Raw genomic sequence first — 15077 nt, forward strand, 5'->3', positions numbered from 1 at the left:
GCGCGAGGAGGCGGCGGCGGCCGCTGCCGCCCCCAGAGTGGCCGCCGCTGCCGTTAACTCATGGAGGCCGCTGGGAGGCGGTGGGGCTCGGGGAGACGCTGGCGGCGGAGGTGCTGCCGCGAGGGGGAGGGGGCTCGTCGTCCGCCGCCGCTGCTCCCCCAGCCGGCCGCCTGCTCGGCTTCTGTCTCTTTAAATCGCTCCCCCTCCCCCCGCAGCGCTTAATGGCCCTCGCTGCGAACTCAACCTAGCCCGCCAGGCCCGGAGTGGGACCGACCAACAGGGAAGGGGCAGGGGGCGGTGTTGGCCGGCCCCTCCGCCCCTCCACCATTGGGATGGGAGCCCGGGGAAGGAGCGCGACCGTTGGTCGGACGCCTGTCGCTCCAGGCTTGGGCTACGCCTCCTCCGGCGTCTCATTGGCGCGTCGCCCTATCCAACACGTCCCAGGGGGAAAAGGCGGGCACTGATAAGATGATGGACAACGCAAATACACCAATGAGGAGAGAGAGGCGGGGCCCGTGTTGCAATCAGCGCTGCCAGATTGGCCGCGGAGCGCCCGTGGCGAGGCAGAGGACTAAAGGGATTGGCTGAACGGAGCTGTCAGGGTGGAGCCGCCCACAGCATCAGGCTGCGTTGCGGGGCAGAGCTGCTGTCATATCCGCTTATCCCTGCAGCTTCTCTGTTACCCCAGTGATTTCCTGAAAGGAAGCAGGGGGAGGGGGGTAGAGGCTGGGCGCTGGAGCTGCTGCCCCCTTTCTCCTGCAGGGCAGGATACGTCCCCCCATCTACACACAGGCCATAGAGCCACTGTGCCCCACCACACCCCCATGGCGCCCACCACCGGCCTACAGCACCGCTCTGCCCCACCACGGGCCCACAACGCCCACCATGGGCCACAGAGCCGCTCTGCCCCACCATGGGCCCACAACGCCCGCCACACCCCTGCTCTGCCCCACCACGGGCCCACAATGCCCGCCACACCCCTGCTCTGCCCCACCACGGGCCCACGACGCCCGCCACGGGCCACAGAGCCGCTCTGCCCCACCATGGGCCCACAACGCCCGCCACACCCCTGCTCTGCCCCACCACGGGCCCACAATGCCCGCCACACCCCTGCTCTGCCCCACCACGGGCCCACGACGCCCGCCACGGGCCACAGAGCCGCTCTGCCCCACCATGGGCCCACAATGCCCGCCACACCCCTGCTCTGCCCCACCACGGGCCCACGACGCCCGCCACGGGCCACAGAGCCGCTCTGCCCCACCATGGGCCCACAACGCCCGCCACACCCCTGCTCTGCCCCACCACGGGCCCACGACACCCGCCATGGGCCACAGAACCGCTCTGCCCCACCACGGGCCCATGACGCTTGCCACAGCCCTGCTCTGCCCCACCACGGGCCCACAACGCCCACCACGGGCCACAGAGCCGCTCTGCCCCACCACGGGCCCACGACGCCCACCACAGCCCTGCTCTGCCCCACCACAGGCCCACAACGCCCACCACAGCCCTGCTCTGCCCCACCACGGGCCCACGACACCCACCACAGCCCTGCTCTGCCCCACCACAGGCCCACGACGCCCACCACGGGCCAACTTGATGTTCACTTTAGATAAGCTATTACCAGCAGGACAGTGGGGTGGGAGGAGGTATTGTTTCATGGTCTCTGTGTGTATATAATGTCTTCTGCAGTTTCCACAGTATGCATCCGATGAAGTGAGCTGTAGCTCACGAAAGCTCATGCTCAAATAAATTGGTTAGTCTCTAAGGTGCCACAAGTACTCCTTTTCTTTTTGCGAAGACAGACTAACACAGCTGTTACTCTGAAACCTGAAATCAGAGATGCACTGTAGCTTTTTTCACATAAGCTGCAAGTTTATGTACGCATGAGCCTTAGGAATTCACGTATCTTGATGTTCAGTGGAAACCAAAATGAGCTCAAATATTTTAGAATTTGTGTTTGTTTTCAGCCTTTAAGAACCATTTAATGGAGCCTAATACAATGAGATCTCATCATTTTATGGCACTGATATGCTAAATGCCATACCATGGCAAACCATGATATGATCAGTGCTGGTATTACTTCAGCCCCATCCTCTAAATTAATACATAAGGAAATGACACGCCAGTGAAAAAACACAAAAATATTTGGACCTATACACAGCTCTTACAGATTGTATTCGCCACACACTACAGAGTTAATATACTTACAGAGTTACATAACCGTGGAGGGAGACAACGGGCATAGATAAGAGGGGGAAACGACAGGCTTTTGGCAGAGATTTGTAGAGACAGAGGTAGAGAGATACCGGAGGCTGTTTCAGACAGCAGGTGCTGCAGAGGACATCGCTCTTGCACTAACAATTGGAAGATTGTGCAATAAGAAAGGTAGTGCTAAAGCACTTGGTTTGTCAATCTTTTTCAGTTCATGCTATTGTTTAAGCACTTTTGGTAGGGATCCCAAACATTAAACTCAGCTGAAACTGCTATATCAGGCTTTTTAATACATAAAGCACTATGAGGCTTAATTCTACTCTCAGGCCTGTGAGTTCAACTCTCATTGAAGTCAAAGAGAATTGTGACAGCATATCACAGGGCAGAATTTTGTCTAATGTTATCTGGAGTTCCCATTTGAAAAAAGAAATAAGGGATACTTAGTCACTGTTGTGTGAAAATTATTGCAAATTAATAAGCTATTTGCAAAATAATATGTATATTTCCATTTTAAAATAATTGTGGGATTTAATACTGGTGAAATGCATTGTGTTGACAGCCCCAGTGAATGAAGTTCTCTGTTTATTTACAGGCCTGCGGCAGAGCAAACTTCCCACACTCTTCCCTGCCACTGTGCCCATGATCTGGGGGTAACTTCCTGTAGGGATAACAGGAGCAGTTCATGCAGTTCTTAGCCTCTCTGCTGAAATTCCTATTCCACAAAGCCAACGGGCAGCTGAGGATGATACCAAGTCCTTCCGTTGACCCCCATATAATAACTATCACTAGAAGGCCATCACTGTGGGAGTACAGGTTATGCTTTTTAAAATAATAATAAAATAATAACAATAATAATTATAATAATAATAGCAAATAGTGCTGCTGCACATGCTTCCCCCATAATGCCCTCCATCCCTGATATAATGTTTGCTTCTGTCTTATGCAAAAACAATACTTTCAGTCACAGTTGCTTGAGCAGTACACCTCTTCCACCACCCACTTACCGTAACACACCAGAGCCCCCATGAGTCATAACTAGATTCCTAGGCCCCAATCCTGCAATGACAGCTGTGTGGGCAGTCCTCTGCATCTGTGTGGCACCCTGTTGACTTCAATGAAAACACTAATTTGATGGTCTCAATGTTAACCCATTTCACTGTATCACAAAACTACCATATAGTTTGCCAAGACATCTCACAAGGACCAGGAAGGAAAACTACAAATTCACTAATGGCCCGATCCTGCTCCCATAAAATCACTGACAAAATTCGCATTGACTTTACTGGGAGCTGAATTCTACCTTAAACACATTAACTATTGAATGTTTCTCTTACCATCACAAAGCAACACAAAACCAAAGAAATGTCTCATATTCCATGCTCAGGCATGCTGTTTAATAAGCATACTATCTTGATCTGAACAGCAAATCTGTAACAGACATATTTGAAAGAGACATTCTCACCTAAGAAATGTCAAACACAGTTTTTTAAAATAACCTTGATCTTAAGATCTATAAATCTTTAGCAATGAAAAAACAACAGAAAATATACTATACATTTATTAATCAAGCGACTAGCAACTGCCTCAAAAGAAAATTTAAGCAAGCTATGATGGCACTCAGATATCATCTGTTAAAATTAAAGAAGGAAATAAATGATAAAACTGAGTTTTCTTGGGTCTTTCTCATCCAGCTACAAAAGAGCCATCAAATAATTTTATCAATTAGTTTTAATTCAGAAGCCAATCTTTAAACTTCCAGTGGTCTCTCTCTCTCTGACAGTTCTCCGTAGCCTTAAACTAGCTAGTCATCTATCCCTAGTTCCCCTCACTGTAAATCAAACCAGTACATTACCTGTGATCATTTAGGGGGGAAAAACTACATGTTGTAGAAGCACATTCACTGGCAGAACTTACCACATGTGACATTATTTCATCGGTAGCTGTGCTTCTCATCTGTCATCATGTGGTGTCAGCCTACTGACTGCAATAAACAGTTCCCTCCTCCCTTCAGTAGGTGCTGCAAAAGGAATAGTGTATTTTGTGTGCTGGTAGAACTCGCACATCACCTTTCACTAGCAAGCTGTTCATACATGATAGCATGTGCTTCAATGTGATGGACAGGCAAACTGAATAATTAATTTGCCAAATCGTATGAATATCAGCTGCATTTAGCAAGCCAAAAACTTTCGGCAGATATCTGTGCTATTCAAATAGCAACGTTTTCAACACTGCTGATTTTGGGTGCTGAATGTGAGACACACGCTGCCCAATCTTCATTGGTACTGACAACACCAGTGATGTCAATGGGAGTTGAGGGTACTCATCATCTCTGAAAGGCAGACCTGAAGAATTTTATGTCAGGTGTCCAAAAACTGAGACACTGAAAATTAGTGAACACTTTTGAAAACGTTGGCCTATGTTTTCAAGCTTTAAATCCCCTGAAATTCTTTCTGGCACATTATTTCCTCTGCAGTGACCTCCTCCACAGAGAACAGAGTCAACCACTACCAGCTATAATAATCTGGTGTGGTACTGAGCTACTAAATCATAGAAATCACAGTAAGAATTTGTCCCAAAATTATATATAAGGACAGCTCCTCAGGCTTGTTGAGATCAAGTGCTTACTCAATGAGTGCTGCCAGAGCTTGAACAAAGATCTAGAAGAAGGGATCAGTGGTCCATCAAGTTGTTAGTCCCTGTGCTTTCTATCTTGAGAACACATCAGTAACTTTGCAGTATAAAAGTTTCTCATTCTACTAATATCTTTCAGTTGTTACAACCCACACAGTGAAGGTGGCATAACACAGCTAAATGGCAGTCAAAACAAAATAAGAGTAGAAAATGGTGACATATTTTTGTCATGTAGTAATTGTCAAATCACAACCTCCTTGCTATATACACAAGAGTTTACAAGCTTGCTCTAGTTTAAGTTACTCTTGGGCATAGCTCAGGAACATTTCTAGACTGTAACCTTTTTGGTGCAGCAGACAGATTGGGAAAAGATTTGCCCCGGGGGCAGGAAGCGGCACCAGTCACACTTAGGTCTGTCGGAGGAATTTTTAATTTTAAAGCCCTGAAGATTATGCAAATTGGTGCTTGCCCCTGAATTGTGATGGAATATAAATGTTGACAGTAGCTAAGCATATGGCAAACATGCAGTAACTTTGCCTCTAGAGAGCCACCGGTGTTACATGATATCTCAGCTGGGAAGAAGCAAAATTATTCCATATGGGAAAGAAAAGCAACTGAATCCTAGAGCCATGCCATCCCAGGGGGCAGGCTCCTGGGCTTTGCGGATCAACGAGGGACATGAAGCAGCAAGTCTTATTTTATCCCTTAGACATGCTTTTCCGCTGAGTGTTTACACAATTTTCATACACAAAAAGGATGCCCTGTTTTAATTTTCTGAGGTGAAAATTAACCCTGTCCCTTGGAGGCTCCTAGACATTTGAACAGCATCAAGGTTTTTGCTAGGACTTTTGACTGAAAACCTTAACTGAGGTTGAGAAGCGTGTGCAGTAAAGCCTGCATTTGGTCTTTTTAGGCTCCATCCTGCAAGGTGCTGAGCACTCTGGACCCAGTATTGACTTCAATGGGGCTACCAATGGACTTGTGTAATTTGCTGGCTTGAGGCTAGTGGGCTCAGCATCTTGCACAAGTCTTTTGCACGCCACTACAGGATGGTAGGACTGAGACAATGAAGCTGTTAGTTTTGTTAGGCACAGATTGTCATAAAGAAATGTTACAGAAGATTATTTTTTCCCCTGTGCCAGGGTGCTGCCGGTGAGATTAGTGGAGGCAACTGAGCAGAACCCCCTTCAATGTCAATTGGAGGGAGCCGATAATAGGACATTCTCCAGTGACAGGTGTCGGACTTTGAAACTCGCTCTCCCTTTGGTACTCTGGGACCTGGATTTGTTATGCACGCAGGAACACTGCAATGCCCATCTCTTTTCCTAGGCTTCAGGGAACAGGGTAGGCTGAGTCAGAGGCAAAGCTAGGCATAAACAGACTAAGCAATTGCTTAGGGCCCTGAGTACTCACTTTTTATTATAAGACCTGGCCTGTTTTAGTATTGTGCGGGGGAGGAAATATTCCTGCTTAGGGCCCACAATGGGCTCGCACTGTCACTGAGGGGTGAGGTTGCTTTTTGTTATTCTAATCCTATTAGATGATGGAAATTGATTTGTTGTGCTAAGCAGTCCATTCTACTGTGCTTTGTGTTGGGTATTCTAATTCATGGGACAGACACTCAGATCATTGGAAGGGGGACTAGAGATTTTGATAAATCTAACTAAATAAGCAAGTATTTTCAGTAATTGGGCTATGCACGTATCACCACAGGCATAAACAGCCTCCTTCCACAGGTAGGGGGAAAACAGACATTATCATGGATTCATATGACAAAATGTGATTAGATAGCACCCGGTATTCTATAGAAAGCACCCAATATCCTATGCCTGCAGGTCACACACAGTTCTGACAGCAACGAGCAGGCAGAATGAGCCAGTGAACAAGCCGGACGCTGCAAAGCTTGAGATCCACTGGAAGGAATAAAGGATAATCAGACCTGGCCCTGGAGATCTGCAAAGCCTGCTGCTATGGTCCCCACTTCTGATTTGGGAGATTGAGGAATGTCGGGGCTAACCACAACTGTTATTTTTCAGTTATTTTAAATAAAAACAAAGTCCCTAATTTGTTTCTGTTGGGGAGATGTCCATCAAACTATATGCCAATAGAACCCCATTGCTAGGGTTGAATATTAGTCTCTGAATTTTCACTAAGGTTCCTGATCGGGTTTTCAGTCGGGTTCCTGATCCCCATCCATCCATGAAAACCATGGCCAGAGGCTCCTCTACTTTTGGGAGGACCCCCGATGAATTCGTGGCCATTGGGGCGTTACTGATGGCACGCCCTCCAAGATGGCTGCTTGCAATTGAGCTGACTCTGCTGAGCAACCAGTTTGACTTCTGGCTACCCGGAGTGACAGCTCAATAGCTTGAAAGCATGACACTAAATAGGGGACTGAGAGCAAAGGATTTTGCATTCTAATCTCAGCTCTGACACTGACTCCCTCTGTGGCCTTTAGCAAGTCACTTCAATTCTCTGCCTCAGATTTCCCCTCTATAAATGAGATAACACTACTTACCTATCACACAAGGGCATGAGTGCTGATGTTTGTAAAGCACGGTGTAATCAATACAATTAGTCAGATCATTTCTACCAGCTGAGGATCTGGCCCCTATGAGGAACTATAGATGGGTAGCTGAGTGCAGAATTTAGCTCCTCAGAATTTAGCTGAAAGAAGGTGTACGTTGGAGTTGGCTGCATGGGAGGCATATGAACGCCTCCTTCATGGAGGCTAGCTCCCCCAGCCATGCCGCTTCTGCCCATCCTCACCTCAACCACGTCTGGAGGAGCACTGGCCAAACCGCTGGTTTTGGGCTGCTAGTGGCCCCCGAGCACCAGCCCAACCCCTGGGCCACCTTCTGGCCCCGAGTGCCAGCCCAACCCCTGGGCCGCCAGCCAGCCCCGAGCACTGGCCCAACCCCAGGGCCGCCGGCTGGCCCTGAGTGCCAGCCCACCTGACCCCTGATTGTCCCTCCAGACCCTCAAGCTGCTGACTGGCCAGCCCTGAGCCAACCCCTGGCCTGAGCTGCCCTGGGCTGCCACTGGCCGCCAGCTAGCCAAGCCCCAGCTCCAGGCCACCGACCCAAGCTGAGTCCCCGCTGGCTTAGGGGGAGAGGGGGAGCCAGAGCGTGGCCTTGGGCCGGGCTGTGGCCACAGCCTGGGTTAGGGGATGCTTAGCCTTCCCTGGCCTATGATACCTGCCACCCATGGTTGGCTGGAAGGGCTACATTCACGTATGTGTAGACAAGGCCTTATACTCAGACTCCTTTATCTTGTCAAACTAGTGTGCAATTTACACGTCACCTCTGAATTTGGCCTGTTTACAATTCTTTTGATCAATTTAACATTGAATCTTTTTAACGAGTTTCTTTACAATTATCACTTGTTTTTGTTTTTTTTAGAGTATCCTAATACTGCTAATACAAACCCATGTCTATTTAAACACAGAAAAGCTAAAGTACAGGTTGCAGGAGGGAGGAGGAGGAGGCACTAAGAAGAAAAGTCTGTGTGCACATGGCTGGAATGCTAGCCGCTGCTGCAGCATCTCTGTAAACAATTCTCTTAATAAAGAATCCATTTAGTTTTACAAACATGGAGTCCTTTCATGTTAATCCCCAGCTTGCTGAACAAGAAACACAGCTAGTCCTCCAGTGCCTTCTCACAGTTCTCCACACTTGGAAAGAAAGGACAGACAAGTTCTCTTAAAATTCACTGGGAAAGACGTCATAGAGTGGCTCAGCTTAGGCAAGCACAAAGAACCATGTGATGTGCCCCCAGAAGCCTTTGAGACACACATGAATGACTGCAGTGCCAATGTGGACACAGCAACTCAAGTGTTATTTCTAAGTGTGGCTGATCTCATTTGAGCAAGGCTATATCAAAAGAAGTAACTCAAGTGTAGATAACTTGAGTTAACTCTGCAGTGAAAACATACCCTAGGCGTTCTACATTCCTGACTGGCACATGTAGCATTTACAATCAGGATGGTGATGTGGCCATATATGACATTACTCAACTGGTTGAAATAGTTTGAATAAAAAGTTTGTGATGGAAAATGGCCTTTGTTTCTAAACAATTTTTTTGTGAAAGGTTGTTGACTTTGTTGAAATTTTTCAATTTTGGCAAAAATATGTGAGGTTTTTTATTTAAAAAATATTTATTGGAAACATGATCTGAAATGTTATTGACATGAGTATAGAATATTTCCTCTGGTTTTTGGTAAATGAGCATTAACCCAGTTACTGAGCTAAATAATCTTATACTAGTCCCAGCTTTACCTTCTTCCCATAATTAATTAATTTTTGTTTGCATTCTGATCCATTAACAGAAGCATCTGATGACCGCCAGATTTCCACGTGGCACTGTCATTGTACAAAGGGGAAGAAGAGCTGCTTTGGAAATCTACCACACAATGAGTGGGGCTCCATCCAAGCTGTACAGTCTTAGCATCATCTGCACAGGTACCACCAAGAGGATGTTATACTCTGAGGGATAGGATGGGAGGATGAGTGAAATGCTGAAGGATGTAACCAACCTAGATAAGCAGAAAGTGTTGCCCTTCTTTCTGGAACCCATTCATTAGAACCTCCTTAATGCTGTCCTGGGGTGAAATCCTGGCCCTGTCTGAACTCAGTGGGAGTTTTGCCTTTGATTTAAATGAGCCAGAATTTCACCCTGGTATTAATCAAATCAGTTACACCCAGACAATACTCCAGGATCTGGCTCCAAATGAACACAAAGTAAAGTTCACTCAGAAGACAGCACAGGGTATATGTCTAGAAGAATTAAAAAATCTGTTTCTCTGCAGGCTGTTTATATGGAGCTATGGATCCATCAGTGATATTTAAGGAAAGATGTGGACAAACTGGGAAAGGTCCAGAGAAGAGCAACAAAAATGATAAAGGTTAGAAAACATGACCTATGAGGAAAGATTGAAAAAATTGGGTTTGTTTAGTCTGGAGAAGAGAAGACTGACAGGGGACATGATAACAGTTTTCAAGTACATAAAAGGTTGTTACAAGAAGAAGAGGGAGAAAAAATGTTCTCATTAGTCTCTGAGGATAGGAGAAGACGCAATGGGCTTCAATTGCAGCAAGGGTGGTTTAGGTAGGACACTAGGAAAAACTTCCTAATTGTCAGGGTGGTTAAGCACTGGAATGAATTGCCTAGGGAGGTTGTGGAATCTCCATCACTGGATATTTTTAAGAGCAGGTTAGACAAACATCTCAGGGATGGTCGAGATCAGGGGTTGGCAAACTATGGCCCGCAGGCCAGATCCGGCCTGCAAGCTGTTTTAAGCTGGCCCACGAGCTCCTGCTGGGGAGTGGGGTCTGGGACTTGCCCCGCTCCGGCACTCCAGCCGAGGTGCCAGGTCAGGGGCCGCACCATGCGGCTCGGCCCCGCTCTGGCATGGTTGGGGGCTGCACTACGCGGCTCCCGGAAGCAGCCGCATGGCCTTCCTCCACGGGTCAGGGGCCGCTCCACGCATAGGAGTTGGAGAAGGGACATGCCACTGCTTCCAGGAGCCGCTTGAGGTAAGCGTCACTTGGAGCCTGCACCCCTGAGCCTCTCCCTATGCCCCAACCCCCTGTCCCAGCCCTGATCCCCATCCCACTCTCCAAACCCCTTGATCCCAGCATGGAGCACCCTCCTGCACCCCAAACTCCTCATCCCCAGCCCCAACCCAGAGTCTGCACCCCCAACCAGAGCCCTCACCCACTCCTGCATCCGAACCCCAATTTTGTGAGCATTCATGGCCCGCCATACAATTTCTATTCCCCGATGTGGCCCTCAGGCCAAAAAGTTTGCCCACCCCTGTTCTAGATAATACTTAGTCCTGTCATGAGTGCAGGGGACTGGACTGGAAGGGACCTCTCTAGGTCCCTTCCAGTCCTACAGTTCTATGAACAGAACTGATACCATTTTCTTTAGGATACTAATATTGACCATGACATCAGTGGATCCCCATCAGCCTTTTTTGGGGAGATTTTCAAAGGCACAAGGGAGTGTTAAGCATCCATCTCTCTTTGAAAATCGTTATGCAATAAAATGTTTGTTTAATATGATGTCACAGTCACTGTCTGTGCTTTCCCACCTGCTCCTCCTAGCATTATATCCCTGTGCATTTCCTATTTCTCAAGACAGGGGAAGATCTCTTTGCTAGATTTGCTAGCCAGCACTGCTCAACCCGAGTCCTCCTCTGAGCATAGTGATTGTCAAAGGTAATGCACCATCCCAGAACTTTGTGAGGCTGGAGGCTTGTGTATAGAACACTTGGTTCGCAGCAAGCTGGGATGTAAATCTACCTTGCACTAGCCTTCCACACACTAAGTGTCTGTGTAGACCCTACTGCCATGCACTCAAAGTTCCACAGTGCGCTTTGATCTACTCTGCTTTGAAATGGGAGGCTAGCATGTGGCAGGCTTGTGCGAGATAGATTCACACCCCAGCTTGCCATCAACTTCGTGTTTGTATAGACAAGCCCTCAGTCTTCACTGCAAAAGAGGTGGTTTTTACAGCAGCTATCCAACATGCTATGTGTCCCACTGTAAAATCACAGTAGAGATAAGGCACTGTAATTCTACCACAAGGGCACCTATGGCAGGGGTACACACACCTCTTTTTTTTTTGGGAGGGGGGGCGCTGAAGTGAAGACAGCGCCATAGGGCCCCTGATCAGCAAACAGACAAAAAGCACAGGGAAGAATGGTCACTATAACAACACAGCTACTCTATCTGGCAAGAGAAAGACATTCGAGCTTGTGACAGAGTGGAGTCTGAGGACTGCTACTCCCTTACTGCACAGTCACATGGTATCATGTTGCACACCTGTGCAAAACCAGGCTCCCTGCCCCCCGGGGGAGCAAAACCAAAATCTGTCTCCAGTATCTGATGATCTTTAATTCCCACCATTTAAATAATTAGCTTCCCAAAACTATGAAAAGAACCCTTATTTTCTGGATTAATGAAGGAAGCTGGGTTCCACCGAGTAAGCCTATTAAGAAGCTGCTAATGCACTGTTTGATTTCATTGCCTGCAACTGAGCACAGAGCAGCGTGGGGCTCCTGGGAGGACATGAATGCAAGGAGGGCAATGCTGGAGGGTTAGAGTAGAAGGCAAGCACGGAATCCCCAGCAAGAAAGTCAGGGCTTTGTGGTTTTATTCTCAGGGTGGCTTTGTTTGTGTGTCTGGAGGGTTTTCTTTGAGGTTGCTGGAAATACCACGTGGCCTGTAAGAAGGATAAAATCCTGAGATATCCTAAGGGCTGGGTAATTTACTGCAGACATTGACCAATCAAAGTCAGTTTACAAAGGGAACCCATAAAGCAGGCTAACAAACAGAATTAATAAAGAGAGACAAAGAAGCCTAGCCTTTGGGCAGGCATGCAGCAGCTTTTGCCCAGGCTTGGAAGCTAGGACAGTAGTGCTGCAAAGTGCTTTAGTACAATGGCTTTCACACTGTGGGATGCTGCAGCTGAAACATGCTTGCCCTCCCTACATTTGGCTTGCCAGCTGGTTGTAAACTGGTTCCTAGGAGCACATTGTAAGGCCTTGCTTCATGTTTCCTGCTAGCAGGTGTTGATTTAAAGGTTGTGTTGTTTAAAAACAACTCTTAATTCTTTGTTTTCTGTATACAGGGCAGTGATACGCTAGGAACTCAGTGATCCCTACAGGAGGAACTAGGGTTGGAGGGTCTGAATAGCCCTGTTCTGTGCCCCAGAAACCCCACGTAGGTTGACCAGATGTCCCGATTTATAGGGACAGTCCCGATATTTGGGGCTTTGACTTATATAGGCGCCTATTACCCCCACCCCATCATGATTTTTCACACTTACTATCTGGTCACCCTGACTCCACACCACATCACAAACAGCTCAGTACTAACAGCACCTCTGCCTTGCACCTCGTTCGAACTATTCAGTGCATTGTCTTAGGCCCCACTCCTGCAACCTCTTTTGCACGGGCAGACTCCAGGCCCACACAGAGCCCTAGTGAAATCAATAGGTCTCTACACAAGAGAGCATAAGGGCTGCAATACTGGGTTAGACCATAGTTCATCTTGCCCCAGTATCCTGTCTCCAACAGTGGCTTGTACCAGAACTTCAGGAGGAGTGTACAGCACAGGGCAATTATTGAGTGGTCCACCCCAATCTTGACCTCCTGGCTTCTGGTAGTCAGAGGGTTAGGGTCGCCCTGAGCATGGGGTTGTATGCCTGACCATCTTGATTATTAACCATTATGGACCCATCCTCCATGAACTTCTCTAGTTCTTTTTTGAACCCAGTTATACTTTGGGCCATCACAACATCCCATGGCAATTAGTTCCACAGGTTAGTTGTGCATTATGTGAAAAAGTATTTCTTGTTTGTATTAAACCTGATCCCTATTAATTTCATTAGGTGACCCCTGGCTTTTGTATAGTGTGAAAGAGTAAATAACATTTCTCTAATCACTTTTTCCTCACCATTCATGATTTTATAGACCTCTATCATATCCCCCTTTAATTTGCTCTTTTCTAAGATGAACAGCCCTAATCTTTTTAGTCTCTCCTAGTATGGAAGCGGTTAGATACCCTTGATCATCTTTATTGACCTTCTCTGACCTAACCTTGACCACTAAATCCTTTTTGAGATGGGGTGACCAAAACTGGACACAGTATTCAAGGTATGGGCGCACCATGGATGTATAGAGTGGCTTTATGATATTTTCTGTATTCTTTTCTATCCCCTTCCTAAGAGTTCCTAACATTCTGTTAGCCTTTTTGACTGCTACTGCACATTGAGAGGAAGTTCTCATCGAACTATTCACAGTTACTCCAAGATCTCTTTCTTGAGTGGTAACAGCTAATTTAGAACCCATCATTATATAGGTGTAGTTTGGATTATTTTTTCCAAATGTGCATTACTTTTCATTTATCAATGTTGAATTTCATCTGCCGTTTTGTTGCCCCAGCATCCAGTTTTGTGATATCCCTCTGTAATTCTTCACAGTCAACTTTGATCTTAACTATCTTGAATAATTTTTCATCATCTGCAAACTTTGCCACTTCACTATTCACCCCCTTTTCCGGATCATTAATTAGTATGTTGATCAGCACAGGTCCCAGTACAGATCCTGGGGGGACCTTGCTGTTCACCTATCTCCTTGGTGAAAACTGACCATTTGTTCCTACAGTTTGTTTCCTATCTTTAATCAGTTACTGATCCATGAGAGCACCTTCCGTCTTATCCCATGGCTACTTAATTTCCTTAAGAACCTTTGGTGAGGTACCTTGTCAAAGGCTTTCTGAACATCCAGGTATGCTATATCGGCTGGATAATCCTTGTCCACATGCTTGTTGACTCTCTCAAAGAATTCTAATGGGTTGGTGAGGCATGACTTCCCTTTACAAAAAAGGTATTGACTTTTCCCCAACAAATCATGTTCATCTATGTGTCTGGTAATTCTGTTCTTTACCATAGTTTCTACCAATTTGCCTGGTACTGAAATTAGGTTTACCGGCCTGTAATTGCCAGGATCTCCTGTGGAGCCCTTTTTAAAAATCGGCATTACATTAACTACCTTCAAGTCATGTGATACAGAGGCTAATTTCAGTGATAGGTTACACAGTTAAGAGTTCTGCAATTTCATATTTGAGTTCCTTCAGAAATCTTGGTTGAATACGATCTGGCCTTGGGGCCTTATTACTATTTAGTTGATCAGTTTATTCTAAAATCTTTTCTGTTGACATATCAATTTGGAACAGTACTTTAAATTTGTTGCCCAAAAAGAATAGCTCTGATGTGGGTATCTTCCCCACATTCCCTGCAGTGAAGACATACATGGGTGCAGGGATCAGGGAGCGTGGAATGACTTGCAAAATCAGGGATTTAGAGGGGAAAAAATAGTTACTAAAACAAACATCAGGTCAGGCATCTCTTGAGACTCCAGAACAGGGAATAACCAGAAGCTGTTCAGGAGGATTTCTCAATCTGTTTCTCCTCTGCCTAGTTCTGTTGGCTTCTTCTTTTGCTCTGGTCTATTTGCTTGGACTCACATTCCCTTCCCTGAGAGTGTTCTTTGCACACACTTCACTCTGTTAGCTTTTCCTCCCTGCTGACCTCTGGAAAAGTACCACTCCTTGCATACCACACCCTATCACACTCCCCTTAGCATAACTGTGGACTCTCACTGCAGCAGCGGAAATTACCTCCCTCTAATGACATTGCATTTTCCTGTCAGTGTTCTCACATGCTTC

At 46.8% G+C, this 15077-nt stretch overlaps 1 long non-coding RNA gene across 1 annotated transcript in view; it reads right to left on the reverse strand.

Annotated features, from left to right (window-relative positions):
* Positions 1-4142: 4142 nt before the first annotated feature.
* The window catches only part of LOC142068420 (uncharacterized), a 29951-nt gene continuing 19016 nt past the window's right edge, over positions 4143-15077 (reverse strand). The window contains exon 4 of the long non-coding RNA XR_012664257.1: positions 4143-4228. This is a non-coding gene — a long non-coding RNA (uncharacterized LOC142068420). The remainder of the gene's footprint in view (positions 4229-15077) is intronic.

This window comes from Caretta caretta, chromosome 10, assembly GCF_965140235.1.
Source record: "Caretta caretta isolate rCarCar2 chromosome 10, rCarCar1.hap1, whole genome shotgun sequence".
Lineage (NCBI taxonomy): Eukaryota > Metazoa > Chordata > Testudines > Cheloniidae > Caretta > Caretta caretta.